We start from the raw sequence: 24,872 nt of genomic DNA, 5'->3' as shown, positions 1-24,872 counted from the left end.
TTAATTGATTTATTTTTTTATTTTGCTATAAATAGTGGAAGAATATACAAATTGTATGCATTTTAGTCTGCATCTAATTGAATGCGTTTGAATGCAGATTTCTGGTGAATTCAAAATAAAATTTTATAAAATGATGGGGATTTTTGTTTTTGAAACTAATTTGATTTAAAGAGTTATAATTTATATATTGTTTCTTTTTTTCTGCTAAAGAATGTTCTTGTTTGAAAATTTTTTTATTTGTAAAGATATCTTCACGAAACTTTACAAGCAATCAATCTTCAAAAGAAGTTTCTAAATTGAACGACTATTGCATATCGCTGCCATACAAACTAAATTATCAAAATCGAGTCCTTGTATGGAAAACTTTTTTATTTGATGAGGTATCTTCAAGCGGATTATTTTCCAAAGCAATGGTAGAATCGCCAAGTATATTGTTTGGATCGGACCACTATAGCCGATAGCTTTCATACAAACTTAAGATGAAGATCAATTTATACCTTTTTATGCTATAATAAATGCACCTGTGAAGGGTATTATAGATTCATTCTACTGGCTTTATCATATAAAAGTTTAAAATATTTTAGAAAAATGTAAAGCAAATAATAACCTCACGTTATGTAAAAAGTAATAACAACAACAATCAACATTCCATTACAATTTCAATGCCGTGATCTCCACTTCCACTTTGTCCTTCACCTCTGCACCGCACTCATCAGCTCAGCCTCAGCTGTGCCACTTTAGATATTTAGCTGAGCGAGAATGACTCATGGGCGCACTAACTGATATGAGATGGTATGTTGATTGTACGTTTAGTTAGTTGCTTGGTTGCTTGAAAACCGGTCCTCCCGTTCCATCTCTTGTTGCTATTAACTTGTGCTTTGCGGCCAACTTTCTAAGGCACTTGAGCAGCGAGCGTTCAAAGCGTTGTTGGCGTATGAAGTGCCGCGCCCACCTAAACTACGCAGCAACCCGGGCAGCAAACGAGCAGAGCAACCACAACAACAAGCTTGGTAACAAAGCAAAAAAATGTTGACTCTGCTGCTGCCACATCGATGGTTGCGGCTTGCTGGTGCGCTTGTTGAACGCAGCTCGCTGCAAACACTTGTCATTGTTAAGGTTGTTGTGCTAATGTTGACTAATATACACACACACACAGAAATATGCAATGGCAATCGTTGCTGTTGTTGTTGTTATGGTTAGATAATAGCTGCATTTAACATTGCTGTTTTTGTTATTATTTGTTATTACGCCTAGCGATGGTTGCTGTGCATAGTTGACTGCATCTTCTTCAACGTCATTATTATCTTATGTGGTAGTTGCCAGCACTAAGGCACGAGTAATGAAGCCTCAGACGTTTACCAACATATGTTTCGATGAAGTAATTGTTTTCTTGTAGTTTTTCTTATTGCTGTTATGGCTACAACATGTATGCTATTGCTGGATGATTTAGTGTAGCTTAACTCTATTCTGAGGTTGTCTTGGCAGTTGTTGCCATTTTGAAGGTAATTTCGTAATATCACTCTCAGAGAAACTTTTATTCTGCTTGACAAAAAACCCAGAATCGCGCTCAAAGTTGGGCACTTCTGGGCGATTGGTTCCTTCAGACGGTCCACTTGTTGACAGTACAGGTCAAAATTAACAAATTGGCTGTAGAGAAGCAGCTCATAGCAGAAAATGCCCAGCCAATCCCACTAAACCCATAGCAACACCGTCAATCTTGGCTGTGCTACTTTTTGCGCCGGCTCATCGCGACTGGACCAAAACTCTTTTCGCTGGACGTTGTCGTAAGTGATCCACTTTTCATCACCAGTAATCATCCGTTTTAGAAATTGATACATTTTATTGCCGTTCATGGGGTTTTCTCGTTAACTCATCTAACGTCCAGCATTAGCTGCTTGTTATATTCATTCTTGTTTAAATGGTTTTAGTAACTGGTTATAGTAACTGCCATGTGCCAAGGCTTTTAGTCTGCGAATAGGTGAGTTCTTCAGATCTAGTTTTAACGACAATATGAGAACGATGTAAGTACTTTAGATTAACTCTTATTATCCACGCTCCTTAAAAAATAAACACTCATTGAAAAAGCTAAGCGCAGGACTCTAAAAGCGAAAGATATATAGTGTTTTGTCTAGTTATTGTTCTTTTTCGCATATTTTAGAGTAATATCATTTATTTACTACTTTTCCCAGCTTATTCCTGTTGGTTTTCGAAAACTTTGCTATCTTTTCATCATCTTCTAATCATTAATGAATGTCTTCTAATCATTTAAGTGTCAACTGTATCATTTGTTATGGTTTGCTCGGACTAAGGCGACTACTTGTCTTCGCCTTACTTGGCAGCTGCGCATCTTCACTGCCAGCTTAGCAGCTCATGACAAATCTGTGACATACCAAGTTACTGTTTTTGTTGCATTCCAAAAGTGATATTACTTTGTTGTGAGCATTTGTTGATGACATTGATGTTATAGCTGTTGTTGTCATATGCATTAATATTAGTGAAACTGGTTTCTTGCTCGTTCAGAAGATGGAGGGGTCATACATATCTATATAAATAGAATTTATCAGTCAAGGTCAGTGGAGCTTGTAAAGCAGGTGAGCTGCTCACATGCTGAGCTAGTGGGAGGCATGAGAAAAGGTACGAAATATGTATTTAAGTGCTTGCAATTGTAATAAAGGGTGTGCTGAATACACACAACAGATTTGTAAAGAGAAGTTGACACATTTATATATATATATATATATATATATTTAAATGCATCTTATTTAAGTACTTAGATGTATGTGTGGAATTTTTATTATTATGCATTAACTTGTTTTTTACTCATTTCTTGATTTCTTTCACACGATTTTACGAGCATCTTAACGTGTCAGTAATTTTCCATTTTTACTTCAACTCAGAATTTTTTGCTCTTTAAATATTCGCACTTATTGTTATTGCTGCTAGTATTTATTATTTTTTAATTTATTTTTAAATCTCTACACGTGTTGCCCTCATCAACTGTAAGCAGGTGTCACAGCAGCGGAATGTGCTGGTAATGAAACTTTTTACAAGCATGTTTATACCTAACCTACACATGCTGCTAAAAGTAATGGTACAGCCGGCAGGGAAATTCAACAATTCTTAACTGGTTCATTTGGGGTCAATTTTTTAGGTGTAGTTATTTGTGAGTTGAAAAACAATATTTTATAAGGTAGTATCTAAAATGGCTGCTTATCCGGATCCGGACATCATTTTAAAATATTTAAAAGTTCGATGGTACAATGAAAACATATCGTTGAACAGTAGTTCTTCGCCAATCACTTACTGGACCTCTTTGCCGAAACACGTATTGGCTCTAAGACTTCTTGTTCCATATCGATGGTTTGTTCAACCTTGTTTAGTTATAGGTGTTTGGGAAATTCAATTTTCAATTAGGTCCCTTTGTAACTAGTTACAAACTTGTTCTTAAAAACACTATGAAACCAAAAATTTGCTATCGTATTTTTTCTACAGAGTCACAGGTGGTTGAACACATTTATGCAGAATACATTTACCATATGCATTAAAATGCATGGAAACCCATTAAAACGCTATAAAAACGTAATAAACGCAAAGGCACTTGACTATTCATCACCTATCATTCCAGTGCCAACCAGCACTTATTAACAGTTGCAGATGCACTGGCGTAGTTTATTACTGCTGAAATATTTTACATGCGATTACATACATATTTACATGTGTATTTATATTTTTATATACCTAGGCAAATATAAAAATTAACAAAAAAAAATATAATAAAAAAATTTTTTTTTCCTTAGTTACTATTAAAATCGCATCAGAAATTACGAAAAATAAATTAAATTTTATAATAAATTTTTCTATTTTTAAAACCTTTTTTTTAGCCCACTCTACTAGACATAAATACATATATATACTACTTGTTTATATACGACATACATGCATATGTTTAAAAACTGCATACACTTGTGTGCAATTATTTTGCAAAAAAAAAGGAGACACAAACTTAATGCAAATATTTACGAGCATTTTTTGCCGCACTTCGACCGCTCTTTTGTGTAATTTATCGCTCACGTTTAGCGCGCCGTATGTACTTACGTGTTTTTTCCGCCACATAGTTGCTCATATTAAATTCCCTTTAACAAAGCTGACCTTTAAAAGGCTTTTAAATATTTTCATCTCAATTGCTTGCATTTCATTAAAGTTTTTTTTTCACATGCAAAATATTTTTTTGCATACTTTTATGCCCAAGTGTGACCTGGTATGGTGAGTATAGTAAGTTGATGGAAATTTCATTACTGAATTATGCAAATCTGTGGGCGCAACGCTGAACGCCTCGTTAACTGCGCTTCGTTTTAACTGTAGTCACGAATAGACAATTGTCGATTCGTTGCGATGCCAGCAATTAAATTTGTTTTAATTTGCTTTAAAGTGGTAATGAAATTCTATTCGAATAAATGTTATTCGATAAGCTACGTTGTGAGAATGAGGGTACTTAAACGTGCTTTCTTAAAGTCTCAGTTAGCGCTCTATAAAAATAATATCGTTCGTATGGCGTGGAGGAAGAAAAAACAGACGTTCGCGTTGTGTCTCTAGTCTGGGCAAAGTTATATCATTGAGTTCGGAGAGATTTGCATATATGAAGTCTTTAATAAAATTCGATCTACAGATTAAAGAAAGAATCAGATGTTTATTTATGATTAAAAGACTATACAACTCTTCAATAAAGTTGGTTTTCTTGATTGATGGAGTCTCTGTGATCCAGCTGATTGAGTCTTACAGGAAGGTAGAAAATAGTAGGCTTTGATTTTATAAAAATAGTTTTAGCGAAGAGAAAGTAAGAACCATTAAGCTGCTGTTATGAAGGCAAATTAAAGATAGTGTCAGATATACACAGATCTCCGATTAAAAAGCACTATAATGCTGTAATGCAGTACCTTTTTATGGTGTATCTTATTTTCTCGTACGCAAAAACCTCATTTTTGCTGTAGAATGGTAAAGAGAAGCCGACGTTACTTCAATTTCTACAAAGTTGCGTTCACTCAGCTCTCTTCGGCATCTTCTGATGGTTCTGCTACCGTGAACTTGATGTTGGAAACCGAAATACTGTTGAAACTTAGTACATACAAACATTATTCTAATTGTAAATTCATTTTGAACTTAATTCTGCAAAACTTAAGGGTTTCCCTAGAGCTAGCTTTCATTACAGTTCGCTTTGCCCAGTTTGGTTCAAACTTAATATGCATGTTTGCCAGAACATTTTCAATTTGCCAGAACATTTTCTAAATTTATGGGCAAAGACCGGCCTTTTAGGTCGTCACCTCGAAACCGGACCTTGTCCTTATATAATGAAAGCACCTTTTTTTAGAAAGAAGAAATATTATTCGGAAGTCACTAAGTCAAAAGAATACAAAATTGTAGGCATAGTTCCATTGATATTAAGTATCTGATGTCACCTGTCAGGATCTGCGATTTTTTTTGGTGTCGATGTTTTTGAAACTTGCAACGGACTAGAGTTCGGGAGGGAGAGACTTAAATAATCTAGCGAACTAATCATACAGCTCTTTATTTTTCCAACCATCGAAAATAGTACGAGTCCATAACACAAGAGTTGTAATACTCTCTCTCTCTCTGTTATTCGAGTCTGCATTATCTGTTCCCATTGCCTTGTTCTAAAAGTAACTACAAGTATTTCTGTTATCCTGCCTCGGTTTGGCCTTGGTTTTGGCTCGTTCGATACGTTACCCTTTCATGCAGCTTCTGTCTGCAAGGATTTTATTGAATTTCGTGCTTGCTGATTTTGTTTTATGTATTTTTATTCTGCAATCCATTTGTTTTATTAGCTTTTACATGTTTTTTTATTTTCTACTTTTTCTTTTTTACTATTTGCCCTCTCAATTTCATTTATTATTTTCCGTTTCTCCATTGTGTTGTTTACTTCGCTTTATTTGATTTAACTTTCTGTGGTTTTAATTCATTAGACCACGATTGGATTACATCCTCCCGCACTCGGCTACAAATCAGCGCCCGGTTGAGCAGAGATTAGCGAAAAAAATAAAGGAGAATGTAAACAAAAGGGAATGAAGGAGAGAGATAGAGTTTGTGTGTGCGACACGCTGAGCGACAGGAGGAAATGCATCGGTAGGGCGAGTGATGCGAAATAGATAAGTGCTGTGGTAGAAAAAAATACAACATAAATAGAAAACAACTTTAGTTTCTGCGCTCCTTTGCACATCGCTAACCTCAATAAAGACCGTTAACGAGCTGGTCAAATGTTTTATTTTTTTATTTGTATTTGTTGGTTTCATTTATACCTACACTCACATTATTTTTAGCAGTGAGACAACGTAACAAAAACGACAAAAACAACAACAACAACAGTAATACTAGTTGAGCCAAATTGGCTTTTATTTTGTTTAATTTGGTCGTAATTTATTTGACCGGATTGCAAGCTGCTGAAGCACTTAAGTAATTGCCTTATGGACTTTCGTTTGTTGTATTTAGCAAATGCATAAGTGTTGGTGTGTTTGTGCGAAAATATGTATGCATATATGATATATCCTAAGTGAGTGTGGCATAAATCTTTTTGCAGATTTCTTAAATATGTTGCCAAATAGCTGTCACGGAAAATGTTTTAATAACATTTCACATGACTGTTGTGACATATATTTCGAAATTCTACTTAACAGAGTGGATATATAATATTTAATCTTATTAAAAATTTTACTAAATTCAATAGTACCAAAAGTAAAATTCAATATTATTTCACACAACTGTTGTAAAAAATATATCCCGAATTATATAACCAGTGTTGCCATATGTGATGTTTAACATAATACAACAAAATTAATTAGCACAACATTTTAACACAACAACATTTGCACATTATTGCCACCTAATTTGATTATAATTATCTGTACATCGAGTGAAATTGATCCATTAACCAGTGTCTTAATTTCATTTATTTTTTTTTTGTATGTGCTTTTATAAAAGTTATGATTCAAAAATATGCTCAAAAAGGTGTTGCCACCCAACTAAATTTTTTTTAAACGTCATAAAATTTCATTTAAAAATTGTTTTAAAGGGATTGCCATATATTTTAAAGAAAGTATTGCTACGAAAAAAGTCTCATAAAGGGTTGCCATATGTTTAAATATTCGCCCCTACTTCAGAAATATTTTTAAAGTGAAGATTTCAAGATGCCTTGAAATATTTCCAATATATGTTGAAGTATATATGTTTTAGAAGTGGTCTTAGCAAAGGTTGCCATTTAGTTAAAACATAGGTACAATATTTATATCTAATTTAGAAAAGTTTTTCTAAAAAGTGCCACCACTTAACTTATTTTTTTTTTATAGAAACTTTAGTTTAGAAAGGTCTTTTATATTTTCTACGATCCATCAAAAACATTTAATTTAGAGTTGGTCTTAAAAGAGTTACCATCTTCCTGAAATCTGTTTTTTTTAGGTTACAAATGTCTTTGAGTATTTGACAAAATATATCGTCACCAAATTTGACATGTATTATTTCCCAAGGCAACAGTAATTTTTTTTTATGTATTCTGGTCTTAAATTTGTTTTGCCTGTAGACCAATTTAATTTCCTCTTTCTGACACTCGTTCATTTAGCCAGCTCTTTTCCTCGTTCCGAATTTCCACTTAATATAAATGTGCATATATCAACATGTCTTCGGACACATTTTTGTTTATTTTTGACGCACACACACGCATGCGTAATCCTCTTAAAATCAACGTTATGCCTAGCCTGTGGCTCTTACGGCTAACAAATGGTCGAGTGCCTTAGCAAATCTTAACAGACAAGCAGAAATTTTGTGTATTCAATGTTTGTGTGTCATGCTGGAACCAAAATCTTTTTGTAGGCCAAACCAAAACATATAAAAAGTATGATAAAACATACACACACACACTTGTCTATTAACTAACTGCTCTGACTATTACACACACTTCGTAAATTAGCAAAATTAACATTGTGTGCTTAACCAGCCTTATTTATTCACATGCAGAATACGGTAATATTGTTGATATGCTGGCATACAAGTGCAAGTATTGGCCGGCAGGGCGTATGAGGGCTCCATTACACACATGTATAGCGGGCCTCCAGCGACTTGGCCAACTGTGCGAAGCTTATTTTCGGCCTTCGCTCATTAGATGCGAATTCAATTAGGGAAAATCTGATATGGCTTGAGGGCATGAAAGACACACACACACATTATTGTTTGCATGTTTGGCTGGTCGACGAAAAAAAAATGGCAAAAGGTTAAGAAAAAAAAAAAAGAAAATATTTTCTAATTATCGTTGCTAAAAAAATGTTAAGCAATTTATTATTATTATTAATTTTTTATTTTATCTTAATTTTTTAATTAATTTAAATTTGTTTATTTTTTTAAATTTTATTTAATTTTTTTAAAATTTTTTTAAATTAAGTTTTTTAAATTTAATTTTTTTAAGAAATTTTCCTCTTAAATTTTGCCTGCTGTATCTCACTTACTAGATTATTATCTTCTAAACTCTCTCCACACGTATGCGCTTGCTTCTTTCATTTAAGCACGTAATCAGCTATTTTACACACACTCATACATTCTTTCAGCCATACATACATACACACATATACTTTTATATGCTCCCTTTATTTGTATATCTTTCCTATCGCTGTGGCGCTTTTTGCTAACAGCCAGTAATGGTTTGCTGATGGCATTGGCGTTGATAACAAAATTGAAACTGGCAGCTGTATGCACCAAAGCCAAGTGTTGTAGAGTTGAGAGTTGTGTAGAAGAAAGGTGGATAAGAGAGAATAGCGAAAAAAGTACCTAGAAAAGGAAATGTATACCGACATTATATTGCTGCAACACATTAGGTACTATTTAAATGTGTATATGTGTAGATATGTATTTTTAGAAAACAAAAATTGAAAAAGACTGTTAACAACCGCTTGCTCTTCTTATTCTCAGTTTTTTATTCATTTTTGTGCTCATTATTTGACACACTACATGTAGCAAGTTTTAGATATTAATACCCTTCTGGAATATGAATATGAAGTGGTAACATAAACTTTTGTCATGATTGTAAGGGCTGGGAGTATAAGAGATAGAATTATAGTGAAAATGTAATAATTGTGTTGAGCTCTAAATTGAGCTAAGCCGATATATGTATATATAATTCGATTTTTTAACTCTACACAACGCAACTGTTAATGCGAAATGTTGTAGATTCTACACTTTTTTCGAGAGCAAAGATATAGTGAAAATTATCAAGATCAAGATCAAGATCATCAAATACTTATTTTTGACTTATGAAGCTAAAAGCATGCAATTTGGCGGTTCATTTAATTATTATTAACAGAAGATACGTACTAAAAATCATCGAAATCGGATGACTATAAGTCATAGCACCCAAACAACCGATTGTTCAGTTATGTTCCTTTTTTTATAATTTATAATTTTTGAAATTAACCAGCTAAAGGCATCACATTTTGCGGTTATTTTATTTAATATCAACAAAATGTACATACTAAATATTATCATGATCAAACGACTATAACGTATAGCGCCCATATAACCAATGGTTCTGATTTGACTGTTTTAGGTACAACTCATAATTTCAGCAGCTAAATGCTCCAAAAATTGTAATTCTTCTATCAAATCATTCATAATAAAAATCTTCATGATCGGAAATCCATAACACATAGCTTGTATGTCTTTTGTTGGAAAACGATTGTTCAGATATGTACTTTTTTGTTAGATTGCTCGAATATATCAATGCAGCATTAAATTTTACAAATTTTGCCGTTAATGTATGGCATACAATTTTTTTAGTAGTTTTACTTATTTTTTTTTTTTAAATATACACTTCTCGCTTCACTCCACAAATTTGCTGGGCCACTAAAGCTTTTCAGCTTAAGAATCCCCTACTCTGCCTCTTACTCCACACATTTTTTTAAACTCCCAGAGGCAGCATTAATTTATTTGCTACTGTCATCCTTTTTAAGTTGTGTGTTTAAGCACATACAGTTATGCGAAATATATCTATGTATATGTTCCTTTTTACACATATTTATTTGTTGCCTTTTATGCTCAAAGATTAACATCTACTCCATCAGTAATTAAACATGTTTACTTGCACACACATACACATGTGCGTGCTTGCTTGTATGCCTGTATGTGTGCAGATACAAGTCTTTCCGCAATTATCTGCTGCAGCCAACTTTGTCCTTTTCTTTGCTCTTCTGCATGTTAGTTCCATAGAAATACCCATGTCTTGACAAAGTCACACATACCGATTCACACAAATATAGGCAAAGCCATTCAGGCATTCACGCATGCACGATTGCCTCTACTGATGCTTTCTAGCTCTGCTGGGCTGCGTTAGAGGTGTTCAAAAGGAAAATAGAATAGAATAAAATAAAAATTACGACGGCACTGAATGACTGTAGAGATGAAGATAAATGCTTAAAAATGTGTGAAATTGTGTGCACTGGGAAAAATATATTATATTATATTATAAAAATATATATAAAAAATTTTTTATAATATAGTAAATGGCTTTTAACAGAGATCATTAGTAGTCATAAATGACATTGGTATTGTATATTGGTTTGTTTTGTGGTTTCTTTAATTAATGGTTAAATATTACTTGATTATGTAGCATCTTTTAGGCTCAAAACAGTATATGCATACATATGATCTGAATGGGAATTAGAATAGATTAGCGATAGAGGTGACAAAATTTACTTGAAAAATTTCAAACAGGTGGCAACTGTACTCAAGATATTTTATAGTGCAAGCATTCTCAGACTTTTGACCTCATCATATTGATAGCAATATTGCAGACTTTTGTTTTCAAATATTATTGAAGTAAAATATTTGTTAAATTACATTTAAGGGTCGACCTTATCAATAAATGTAACTTTAACTATGAGTTTTGTGTAAAATATTGACCTTCTTTGTTTTAAATTTATATCATAATTTAAAGCACTTTAACTTTTCTAGTTACTGCGTTTTTTTCTCGATACATTATTTGACTTGAGCATTTGAAACATAAGGCAACACTTCTCAAAACTATCTCAAATGGACATTTTTCTGTTTTGATTGATACCAATATTGTAATAGTTCGTTTATATAATCAATTATTACTTTACCATTCTTGCACAATTGGCAACACTGTTCAAAAAATATTTTTAAACTTTTTAAAAAGTCTATTAAATTTTAGTTCAGTGTTTTAGCGTTTAAATAATTTCTTAAAAATTATACGGCATTTTCTTTTTTTAATTATATGGCATCCCTTTTGAAAAATATCCACAACATCTACAACGGAAATTTTACCAAAATCTGTTACTTTAACGCCCAGTTCGTCATAGACCTCTTATTCGACAAATTTAATTGATTAAAAAAGCTGGCAGCCCTTACATAATATTTTCAACCGGTAACTATCTTAAGCCCGTTTTGTAATATTTAATTTGTTGTAGCAATTTGGATAATTAACTTATTTAACAGTTGGCAACCTCTTTCAAAATTTTTTCAGCTGTTAGTTTTCTTAAACCTTTTTAGTTTGATACTCATTTCGTAGTATTTCACTTTTGCATAAGTTTTCTTGGAATTTTTTTTAATCAGTTGGCAACCCTTCTAAATTTTTTAATACTGTTAGCTTTCTCAATTCATTTGCAAAAAAAAATTGTAAACAATTGGCAACCCCGCTTAAAGTTTTTTTCGATTGCTACATCTCCTAAATCTTTTTTGTTTTTACACCCATATTGCAATATTTGATTTAAATTAAAAAATTTTGTTTAATTGACTTTTTAGACATGTGGCAACATTCACTTAATGCAATTGTTTAGCTTTAAGCTTTTATTATATAATTTTTAAATGGAATTTCTCACACGGTGCCAAGCATGTTGTTACACCATTTTTATATTATTTATGCCATCAATATGGCAACACTTGCGTGCACAAAGCAAACACATTTATATGGTGCACACTTGTAAATGAATGGCTTTAGCCTCTCTGTACACATTATAATTAATGTTCTCCAATTAACACGAAATACTCGCATTTATTTCATACTTTTGCCTCTCTCTTCACCTAAACTGCCCACCGACGGCGCTTTGTGTCTGCAACAAAAACCATGCCAGATAAAGGGTACAGATGCTGTAAACATGGAAGCAAACAAATGTACGCTTACTTTACTTGTTGCTCTTCTGTTGCATGTACATCACAGCTACAATGCGTGCAACGCAACAACACCAACAGCAAATAGGAATCAACACTTTTCCTAGGGAAAGCACAAGAATGAAGCATAACAACAGGCGACGACATTGTATGCGTGTATGTGTGTGTGTGTTGGAAGTCATGTAAGAACTTGTATAGGATAAGTAGCTCAGCTGACGGCTTGTAGTAGACTTAGAGCTATAAGTAAAGTTGATGAGAGTAAAATGAAAGCTTAAAGGAGCATTGAAGTGAGCCCACGTACATACGTGGTAATGTGTTAGAGGGAGTGTTTATGAAAAATGTTGTATGTAAGGGAGAATGTGTGAGGAAATATGTACTGAACAATTGAAATTGTTGCTTAGGAGACTTCTTTTTGATTCCTGAATATTTTGCATTTTTTTATCGAACGAATTTTATATTTTTCCTATCTTTCCTTGTAAGCGAAAATTGCTTGAGTAAATTTTTAGATATCTTGATGAAATCTAGTACACGTATTCCTCGACACTCTGTGGAATGTTTTAATGCAAGTAGTTGCAAACGAAAAATTGGCACAACTCCCCCCAATCGATCTAAAAAAGTAAAACGATGTATGACATAAGGACTAAGCCACAAATTAAGCTTAACTCTGATGTAGAGAATCACAGTAGAGAAGCATCTGAGGCAAAATAATTTTTAAAAAGTGGGGTTTTTGATACAATGTGATGGAAAGCATGAAATGGGGTAATAATCACGTCGGCTGTCTATACTAACTCAGCAACTACTTGACAAATTGAAACCAAATTTCATATATAGCACTCCCTTGATTTTATAATGCTACAGTTTGAAGATAAGCAAAATCAGAGTAAAACCATGCCCACTTCCTTAATAGTACAATAATTTTTGAAATTTCATCATTTTTTATTTACTTTTAAATACGAGTATATAAAGCAAGCAATGCACATATCGAAATAAAGATTTGCTCAAATAGTGTCACTGATGCGTGGCTTCTAGAAATGGTCGAAATTGAACAATATCTTTTCAGACCCTCAGTTACCGAATATGCGGACTTGAATACCTGTGGCTGACTTTTTACCGAAAATAACTATCAACCTGAGTGCTATCTTGATGAAACTCAAAGAGAATTTTTCCTGAAAAGAATGTAGCCTGTTGGATAAAATCGTTTTAGTACTTTTACTGTCCCTAATATATCTTATACAATTATTTTTAAACTTCTTTTTTACTTAACTTTTTACATATAAGTATATCGATCAAATATCTTAATAAAATGCATAAAGCTTTTTTCTGATAATTATGTACCCTAATGGGAAAAATGGATAAGATCGGGTGAATAACATACTTCCTACCTATCCCTAATTTACCTAATATAAGGATTTTCAACTTCCTGTTGACTTTCGTCTATAAAGTATATATATCGGTCATTATGTGTCATTTTTTAATACAATATGGAGGACATGTTCTCTTGATCATTTAGCGTCTAAAACATAAATTGTAAAAACCTATATACGGAAGCTCTAGCCTGACATGATCTCTTGACTTACATTTTTCAAGCCTTAAAGCTTCAACTTTATAATTTATTAAAAAAAATAATTGCGAGTTTTATCTCTAAGCATTACTTTCATTTCCGAGTGTCTAAACTTTGCAAATTATTTTTTGCTTCCACCTTCGAAGTATTTCAATTAAAACCTTTTTCGCTTTATTTCCCTCAAATGAAATAATATTACCTCAAACGGCTTTCGCCGAGTCTAACTGTATAAATCATTATCTACTTTTATTTCACCATTTCCGTTTGTTTAGTTTCGTGCTCTTCAGCTTAAAGCTAATTCCTTTTGTCTGCAATTTTATTTACAATGTTGCCGGATTTCTATTGTTTTTCATTACTTTCTGCTGGCTGCGCATTGAGCTCGTTAGTTGTTCCATTGTTTGTGTTGTATGTAGATTTATTTTTATTTGCTCTTTACTTTATTACTCCTTTCTTTATAATTTTTGCATATTTCGTTTATCTTATTTTCCGCCTTAACATTTTTCTGTTCTTCTATCTTAAATGCACATATAAGGGTTATGTTAGCATTTGGCCTAGTGACCTCACATGATCTGAGCCATTTGCTTTCTTGCATTTTTACTCCTTAATTCTCACCCTTAAAATTTACTCTCCCTACCCACTTTTACTCTCTCTACTCTCTACTTTTCGTATATTTCAAATAAAACAATTTGCGCTTGTCCGAGTTAATTATCTCTTTACTTTTGTTGTAGTAAGAAATATTAGCAAAAATACTTTTCTTTTGAACTAAATAAATTGCTTGGCAGAAAATTCTTCTTCTCTGCTAACTCGAGGAATTCCTTTGGTTGTATTAGTGGCGGTAGATTTATTTTAATTGCTTTCGTTAAGAGAATTTTTAATTTTGCTTTAAGCATTTGGTTCGCACATCTCCTTAAGTGCTCGACTTGCGTTTAGTTATGTGGTGGATTCTCTAATGGTGTTAGATAAGTAATACAAATATTCAGCAAGTTCTTGAAAATTTAAAATATTGTATATTGTATTTTCAAATTCGTTTTCGAAAATATAAGAAAACCAAAAAGTATTCCAGAAAGCATGCACCTACTCCAGCGGTGGAAGCCTTTATTAGTGCACTTAAGAGATGTGCTATCAGATGTGGGTGTTGGCCTCGCGATAACCGCTATTGTGGCATATAAAGGATAGAAGTTATAGATTCGTGAATCTGAGGAGGTTGTTATTACGATATATCGAACAATTTCAACACCCCTCAAGTGGCGCTAATCAAAAAAAAATAATTGCTATAACTAAGTCACAAATTAAACTCAAATTTGTTACAAAGAATCACAGCAGAGTGGCGCTTGGAGTTAACAATTTTGGAAAGTAGGTATACCGTCAGTTGAAACTATTCCCACTCAGCTATTAAAGCTATTGAAAGAAAATTTAATAAAAAAACATTCACTGTTTTATTATTATTATTTATTATTTCTTGATACAGTGTAAAAATGGGTGCAATTGTATAATAACCGCGTACACCGCCTACACAAACTCAGCACTTTCTCGACAAATTTAAACCAAATTTCGTATATAGTGGTCTCTTCACTTCTTAATGTTACAGTTTGTAACAAAATCGGGCTATAACTATGCCTACTTCGAATATAAAAATTAAAAATTTATTAATTTCAGGATATAAAGATAGCAATACAAATTTCCTCTATGAAGGGGTTTGATTAAAGATTGGAGCATGCTTCCTATAGGTAAATGACTTCAAGTTTAGTAGTTTAGATTTAGACTTGGTGAATCTACAATTTCTGTAACCGATACTATGCACTAAAACATAGAAAGTATAGAAGTAAAGATGAGCTAAGTCCTATTTGTACACTGAAGTCTAGATTAGCTCTTAAAAAGGCAATATGTTATCGTGAGGCGCGCATAGTAGGTCCATGTACTAGAAGGAAATTTAATTTTAATTTTAGAAATGTGTGGAAATTTATGTTCATTGCAACTTTATCTGATAGACCTAATTTGGGTTCCGGGAGACTAAGCAGCGTCGATTGGTGTCAAACATTTTTTTTGAAAGTCAGTCCTCATGTCGTAGAGGAGAACTTACGTAAAGAAGAAACCGCTTAGCAAAACGATTACTGAGAGGTTATTACCTGAAATGGTGCAAATATTTATAAGCCCCTCTAAGTATAAAATAATACATAAACTCTCTAGTTTCAAAAATATTTTTACTGTTTATTTGAGCGCTTGCTCTGGATGAGATACTGAGGAGAAGAGTGATCCTCAAAACTACAGATTACGGTGCAAACCACAATAGTATTTCTAACTCTCATACTTTTTATTATAAATAAATTTCTTGCATTCTAATAATCCACAAAACGAATATTTACCTCAGCTCCCAAACTGTTTTACTCACATATAAAAGAGTTTCAAATTATCTGGCAAAATTACACTTAAGCAAATGCACTAAGCAATTTCACACATTTCACAGAGTGCATGAAATCGTATAAAAAGTAAACAACGACAATAGCAATAGAAGAAATTTTCTAGCTAAGCAAACGGCATGAAGTAAATTTTCAAATAGAACGAAATGAGCACGCGGGCAAATGCATTTGCACCTGCACAATTTGCAACACACACAACAAAATGCTATACGAACAACAATAACAATGTACATTGAGATAACGCCGAGCGCTGGTGAACCGCCGAGCAGCGCTTTGGGGGCTACCCAGGTCAACTGAGCTTGCATATCTAAAGTAGCAGTAGCAAGAACAACAACGGCAAGAAATACAAAAACAATTCCAACAAATATACTAGTATTGCAAAATATTTTCAACATATGCACGCATATAAGTTTCTATACACACACACATATACAAACCATGTTTGTGTGTGTTTGGGGGCAAATAAAAGTTAAGTCCTGCTTGTTGTGGCATGCCTCGTCGCTTTTTCTTGGTATTTGCTGATTTTTTAGCTGCCGCCGCTTGGGGAGCGGCAGCTCAAGTCATGCGGCAATAACGGTTGCACGCAAATAAATCTACAAAATGCACGACAGCGAACGTCTGATAAACAGCAGCTTGTGACGCGAGCGAAAAAGGGGTGCAAAGTAGGGGTGTGAAGAGTAACGAGCATAAAGTAAGTCACTGACACATTTATAAAATATGCAATTGCATACAATCAGCAAAGTGATTGTTGCTACCACCAGCTAAGCCTGTGACTCGTGACACATGACTGCTGACTGCTGACCACTGACTACTCAGTACTCTCTCGTACGTGTGGCCAAAGTGACTACACCTGCACTGGTCACAAGGCTGGCCAACATAAATCCGCTTGAAGCACAAAAATTGCCGCTATCTGCTAATATCCAGTTACAAAAATAACAAAGTTTTTATATTTTATATTTTATGGTTATGTTGAGTTTTACTCCACGCTTAACCGGTAGCTAAATGCAATTTTTTCTTGTTCTTCCGCTCTTGCAATGAGTACATAGCTTCAACTGTGCAAATAAAAAGTGCCTTTGCTGCATGCTATGAATTTCAATGCACTCATATTTACATGTGAGTGCACACATATACACAACCTAAAACCCATTCGCACACACATATCCTAAAGCATTTGCCTGCTTTCATATCACACTCATGGCGTTGCAACGTGTCCTTTTTGCATGCTTCCCAATGAGCTGAGTGCTCGTATATAAATGCACAGATATAGCGGGTCATTCGTATGCTTAATACACTTTTTGTTTTAGCAATATAAATAAAATAATGTTTTTCATAGAGAAGTTGTGTAAATATTTAACACATTTTGTAATCGCTGGAGTGCTCAACTTGCACTCGAGTTTTGAAATTGTTTGACTGAATAGCAGAACGGTTCTCAAAATTGACTCACGAATAATTATCACAACTTGTTAAGTTTGTTTTTATGCCGAAGGAGCGCAGAGTACTTCTCCTCTGTGATAATTTCGGAGCAATCAAAGTTTGATCTTACCTTGAAATTTTACGGATTTCAGAAGTAAAATTAATTTAAAATTAATAAAAAAAACGCTAATTTCAGCTGCTATCTGGCATGGCTAGCTCCGTACAACATTTTGGAAGTTATCATATTTATTGAATTTTTAAAGCACATATGATTCTTGATAAGTAATCGAAATATTATTTCAACGGTTATTTGGGTCTATGTCATTATTATGATGAAATGCTTAATCCTCTCTGTGTAAAACAGACCTTTCTGGTAGTGGGAGTTTAATTCGAACATAATGAGGGGCTATGTTTTATGAACTATCGGTCGATTTTTTTCCCTTCATGCACTGGATAGACAAAGCTCATGGGATTTTCTGTGCATATCCATATTATTTCAGCGCTCTCTGCAATATATATATATGCTCAAATCAATCTGTTAGAGTATGTTCACACGAGGACTCTTTTTGTCGCCCAAACCGGTTTTTCTAGGCAAGTGGACAACGTTTCTAGGCAAGTGGTAGCGTTTGCAAATGAATATTTATATAAATTTCGAAAATTTTAATTTTACTATATATTTTTTGCAAGTGATATGCAAATATGTATGTTAACATCAATAATGTAAAAGAACTTTTTTAAAAAAGATAATAAGTGACTGCAGAAAATTTTTCAACTCAAGATGTCGCATTCGCGTTGCTCGTGTGAACGCAATTAGCGAGAGAATTTTTCGATAATAACCGACGAAAAGAGTACTCGTCTCAATGCCGTCTTACTTTACGGGAAAACTGAAGTTGAAGTTCATTTGCTTCGGAATATTTTCACAAGTTTTGATAGTGAGGGTTAATATTATTCATTATGAGTGGTCTATGTTTTCATCGTTCTATCTGTGAAATAACAGGGCTCTCTGTATCCACTGGATAGAATTATTTCAGCGTCTTCTCCTAGCTTATCCATAATCTCTTCATTCAGTAGACGAGTGGAATGATCTCTCCATCATTTAGGTATGTTCTAGAGGTCGGCTTCATTTTTTACACTTTCCGACGATTTAGGTACCCTCTACTGTACCATCTCTGCGGACGTTCACGAAGTGACATCCTGATATTTCCAATTCAGTTGAAAATAAAATAATTTCTGTGTATCTATGTATTTTTCGAAACTCTTCTATATTTTTACTCGCACTGTATGTATGGCTACCTTGTGTATTTTTTAGCGAAAATTCGAGTAGTATTTTGCTTTATGTGCGTGCCTGTTTATGCAATGCGAAAAAAATTTCGATTCCATATTCGAATGTATTTATATTTCAGCATATGCCACGGTGCACACGTAACAAAAAATATTTTCGAACACACGCACACATACCGACCTGAGTCACTACTTTATGCCTGTTTTTCCCCCCACTTTCATTTGTATTGTAACTCACAATGTTGTATTTATGTGGATTTGCGCACTCTGCGTATTTTGCAACAGTCTGCACTTGTTGTTTTCCTTTCCAGCGAAGAAAAAGTGCAAAAGAGAATATTTCACAAAACATTGCAATGCAACATTACGCTCGGGTATGCGCCTTGCCACCGAAACTGCAATGAACTATGAACTGCAAAATGGGCTGGCAACTACGTCACTGTACTATAGAGGTATATAGGCTACACGCACACACACACATACACTTATACACACATGCATGTGTGCTCTGACATTTTTATTGTTTTTATATGGCCACGACAATATTCGTATTTATGTTAGCTCCCTTTTTGGTCGCCACAGTTGAGAGTGTAAATATTATGGACCAACCTTTGTCCAGCCACCCACAATTCGCTTTGCGTTCTTCTTGCCGCCTGTCACACTTTATCAGCATGTAGGTGAAATAAATATTTTTTAAAATACAGCAAGCATCGAAAAACTATGAAAATATATATTGCCATATAAATGAGAGAAAAACGAAATCCAGAAAAAAATTAAATTTCTCTCTTGCTTTTCAATAAAAATCGCTGCAACATCCATAAATCGGGAATGCGAAATGTAGCATTGAAGTCTGGGCGTTGAGGCATGTGGTAGTTCTGCTGGTTATAGATGACGCTCATTGTTTGTTTGTTGCATTTCAATTGGTCGCCGAGTGAGGTGAAGCATCTATCGTTACATTGTAGTGCAATCAGCTGTAAAGTTGGCTAAACAAAAGTAATGGTTGATAAGTCTATTTACTTCTATGCGGTACCAAAAGCAATACTCATATATAATTTATAAATAGTTTTGCTTTATTTAGCCTCGAACTTTTTGTGAACCGAGTTGAAATTGACCAAAATTTTATCAATTTCGAAGCCTGTCTCGACGGAAACTTTCTATTTCAACTTCCAAAGTAAATTGTAAGGGATTTCCAATATATTCATGACGCTCTTAGCTTCATGTCTTCAATTCCGCTTATATGGCATATCAGTTCTGTAGAGATTTCACAAATGATCTGCAGAGATCTCGAAAAGAACCGGTAATGTAAATGGTAGGCGACCATGTCGATATGTATGCACATCACTCGACCCACTTTAAGACTCTAGTTACTGTTCCACAAATAAAATTTTTCCATTCTTCTAAATACCACAGCGACTGTCGATTGCAATGCCACATTCTTAACAAATCTTAAGCCCACAATCTTCAGGCACAACCGCAAGTAACAACTGCAGCTAAGCTGCTAACTAAGGAAATAAGTTGCGGCTTAAGAGTTTTCGCGTCTTAGGCTCATACTTCGAATACCATGAAACATGTCAACGCCAAGGTCGCGGCGCCGCAACGCAGAAATGCGACGGACGTGTGGCTTCAGTACTACAAGTAGTAATGTATATATATGTCGCGACTCGACTTAAAGAGTATTTAGTGTGGGCATTACGAACATCTGCGAGTGAAAGCCTAGCGCTGGAAGTGCAAACTCAAGTAATGCATACTAAGGAACTTAGAAACTAAGGCAGTGCGGAAATCATGATTGAGGGAGAGGCTTACGGATTGCTTGTGCCTCGTTAGGAAAACCGTTACGCAATGTTGTTTGCATTACAATGCATATAACGGCAACTATTGATAGCTATTGTTGTTGCATTTTGCGTTTTCGAACCGAGCATAAGATTTCTGCAGTAATGCCAGTAACAGTTGTAAATCGGATTAAGTTTGTAACATGGCGAAAAGTCATGAATTGAATGAAGCTAAGTAGGGTGGCGCTGAGCTTCCCTGAATTGCTGTAGCCGTGTTAGATAGCGCTGAGACTGGGTAGAATTGCGTACGTTCTGGGTGTTGCAAAAGTTGCAATGAAATTATTGTTGCCAAAGCTGTAGTCGAGTATTGTTGAAATTGTTGTTGTTGTTAACACTGTTTTTGCTGTTATTGTGTGCGAAAAGTTACAAATTGCAACAAGCGTGTTTTTATAGTTCAACAGCATATTAAGCGATAAACATTTTTTGGCGCACGAAGCCGTAAGGGAGTGGAGTTTCTAAAGAGTCAAGAAAAGCTGTGCATGCAACGGACGCATAGGAATTCTGATAGGGTCATAGAAGGAAACAACTTTACTGTATTGGTAAATACCAAAAGGGGGAAAATAGTTTTATAAAGCAGTTGCATACCAAGCGATAAGCTTTGCGCAAACGCTGCAATTGGGCGCAAATGGGTGCCTACTGAGACAAGCAAATGGTGTTAAAGGGCATGCTAAATTCAGTTGATTCGCAGACGAATTCATTAAGTTGAAGGCTGGCAAGGAAGTGACATGCTTACATATAATTTTCGGAAGTTTTATTAAGTAACAATGATTGTGTTGGTCAAAAATATGAAGGAGAGTAAGAAACTGTTATTAAGTAACAGCTAAGTATTTAAAAAGTTGCAGTTGATTTAAGCAAGCGCCCAAAGCAGAAAGTTCACTGTATGCCTTGTCAACACGTAATCTTACCTAATTTTAGTGTAATTATATTATTTCATTTATCATAATATTGAAATGTATATTCAGCGGCTTTCGAGTTTCAAGTCGCCCACGAGTGGAAATGTTAAACTTTCGGTAGCTCGATCGTTTTGAAGAAAATTTTCATACGGTATATTAACAGTTACAGACTGCTCCAAATCTCTGTCTTAAGCATAAATCTCCACGAGGTTAGTTTTTCTGCTTTTATCACTGCGACTAAAGTTTACTAACCGGTTAAGGCGAATTGACGTTTGACCGTGTATATCATATATTATATATCTGGTGAGCGGTAATATAATTTCCTTAGAAATTTCATAAATTCTCAGCATGACTACCAAATTCCACTGAACTAGAGGCACACAGACAGCGTCATTAACAAAAGTCATCTCACTTAGCTTCTTTTGGCATACACAACAGTACGCAGCGTGCTACGAAATACCATCTCGTCTGTTGCAGCCAGTCTAGACAACGATGACGATGACGAGAAGTATCTAACGGATTTTCCAATATAATTATGTTTTCCTCGATTGAGGAGTCCGTCGGCACACATACATACATTTTTGCCAATGCAAAAAAGTCAAGTACCCACAAGTAGCAACGCCGTTTAAGCGCCTTTAGATTTCTGCGTGGAAAGAAGCATCTGAGCTGGTTATGTCATTATTCCTGCCACGCTCTATTTCTGCTTTAACTAATAATAAAATTCGCATTTCAGTTTTCACCGCCAGTTGCCTACATTTTCTACGTCCTTCCGCTAACCCTGCAGTGCACTTAAATGCGCTCAATGTTGGCGTCGTGCCGCGTCGTGTCGCGTCGTTAAGGAAATGCAAACGCAATTTTCTATTATTTAACTGTCAACTTATGTCGGTAATGTGTTGGCTGCGACCGCTACGGCGTGAGTAGTTTACAAATTATCCAACTTTGAGCCTCTTGTGCTTTCCAACTTGCTTATATTCGCCGCGTTAAAGTGGTGGGCGTGTTCTGAATGACACCAAGGCCAAATTGGTTGAGTGCTATGAAAGTTCATAAAGATATATGAAAGCATTAGACAAGCTGATGTGGGTACAAGTTTGGTTGGATGTGGCTTTTTACGATTCGGTAAGTTTTTTGGGGCGCTTAGAGGTGAATAAAACTATAATTATGATTTTTAGCATTTTTGTCGATCAGTTAATCGATCTCAATAGTCTCGAGGAAATCTTTAAACAACCGTTACTACAATACATCTTGTTGAAGCGAATGACCTTGATGTTCATAAATGCTCCAAATTCTATTAGTAAGCCACTTTCAGTAGCTAAAATTCCCACTTATTGAATATTTTCGCAGAGATCCAAAATTGTCGGGATACACAAACTCAAGGCAATAGTTACACCCTCTCAGAATTTAGGTGCGTACAAAAGTATAGTCTAGCGGTGTTAGGAATGAATAGTGTCCATAGACCTTGTATGAAAGCGTCAAAATCACGAAATCTCAATAAATACTGGTCTTGTCCCAAAATGTTTAGTCATATATGTGCACAAAGGCATTGTTTCTCTCTCCATCTCTGACTACTAATAAAAAGCTTTTCTTAAATTCAATCGAGGTTCAAAGTCCCTCCAGCTCAAATAACAGTAAGGCGCACAAATTATCTTAACCTGTTGGAAAAGGGTTAACCAAAGGTTAACCGGTATGATGGTCGTGCTCTAAAAAACAATCCGAAAACCATAAGGGTCTAGGTCCTGATCCCAACTTCTGTCTAATATGACTCTTTGGAGACTCAAGCTGTCGTTTGGGTCTGATTTAAAGCATAAACGTCCCTGTCGATGATTTGGACTAAACGCGTAGTAAGAAGTGATGGCCAGCATATGAACGAAGAACGAATCGGTTGAATATTTTGATCCGAAAGTGGAAGTCGATCTATTCAAATTCAATAAAGCTTTCTAAAAGCCATCCAGCTAGCTTTACATGGTCTAAATTCCCAAATTGAATATAAGATTTTCTTAAAGCTCTACTACACCCGAAAACTTGACTTCTTTTGATTTATCAATAACATCTCGCTCCGTTGATTCAAAGCCTTCCTAATATAACTGAATATCCTCATTTTTAAATAAAGTCATAACCGTTCATTCCAGTCATTAGTTTGGCTCATTTAGCTAAGCTTTCCCGTCAAACTGTCTCCGTTGGATTTAAGGTCTAGTGATATTCTTACTCAAAAGTTTTCCATGTCTCAGTTTCGATTTCACCATTTTCGCCTGCGTCAAATTATCCATCCAAACAGCATACTACATATAACTTTTCAATATTTACTGCTAATGGTGCGGAAACTTTTTGCTACTGCCGTTAATACCGAACCCTTACTCATAGTCTCTCTGCAATGCTACTACAATCGAACACCATGTCATGAACATGGACTTCAATATTTCGAAGTTGTATAACTAATGCTTTTAGAGTTGATTACAGTTTTGTTGGTTGCTTTTTCGTATGTGTTGTTGTGATTTATTGTTGTTATACTCTCTGTTGTTGTAGCTGCTGCCCTTTTGGCATAATTTTGTTAGTCGGCGGTTAGTTCGCGTGTCATTCATAGTAGCGTCGGTCGCGGCTTAACTTTTTCCTCCTTAACTCTCTTTGTTCGCCCTCTCTCTTCTCTCAAGCGCACAGCGCATCTAATGACGTAGCGTTCTCGCGCTCGTTAGTTTGTTGTGCGGCTCATTGCCATTGACAGCTACATTGGCTACATTAAATTTGCTATAATTTTGTTCGGGTTTGTTATTGCTTGCTAGTTTTCATTACTATTCTTTTTTTGGGCTTTGCTTCCTTTTCGCCTCAACATCCGGAGCTCAATTTCAGCCGCTAAACTCTGTTGACGGTCAAACTTTTACTAATGATGTTTTCCACCGAATTCTTTTACTTGTTTTTTATCTAAGCAAACTTTCGGCTGAAACTGTTGTTGCTGTCTTTGTCAGCCTACAATTTTAATGTCTCTTTTTGCGTTAGCATGACTAGGCTTACTTACAAAGTCGCCTTGAAATATGCGCTAACTTTGTAATGAAGAGATATTAACGGCAGTCATCCATTTGTGGGCAATGAAAATCAGTGAGGCGAGTTAAAGTTGAGATACGAGAAGCTTGAAAGCTTTTTGTGGAAAAGTTTATGTATTTGTGATTAAAGTAGGGAGGTGAACAAGACTTAAAAATTTCCATAGTGAACGCAAGTAATAAACTCAGAAGTTAGGTTATAATCTTAAAGCTTCGGAGATCTTTACTTGCATAATAAAAAGCTCTGAAAACCTTTATGGTAATTTTTGAATTAA

General features: G+C 34.7%; 1 protein-coding gene across 9 annotated transcripts in view; it reads left to right on the top strand.

The window, feature by feature from the left end:
* LOC106624406 (Ig-like and fibronectin type-III domain-containing protein 1) overlaps window positions 1–24,872 on the top strand; it is a 152,942-nt gene that overhangs the window by 35,469 nt on the left and 92,601 nt on the right. The window lies entirely within an intron of this gene.

Source organism: Bactrocera oleae, chromosome 6, assembly GCF_042242935.1.
Source record: "Bactrocera oleae isolate idBacOlea1 chromosome 6, idBacOlea1, whole genome shotgun sequence".
Classification (NCBI taxonomy): Eukaryota; Metazoa; Arthropoda; class Insecta; order Diptera; family Tephritidae; genus Bactrocera; species Bactrocera oleae.
This window is presented reverse-complemented; position numbering and strand designations above follow the sequence as displayed.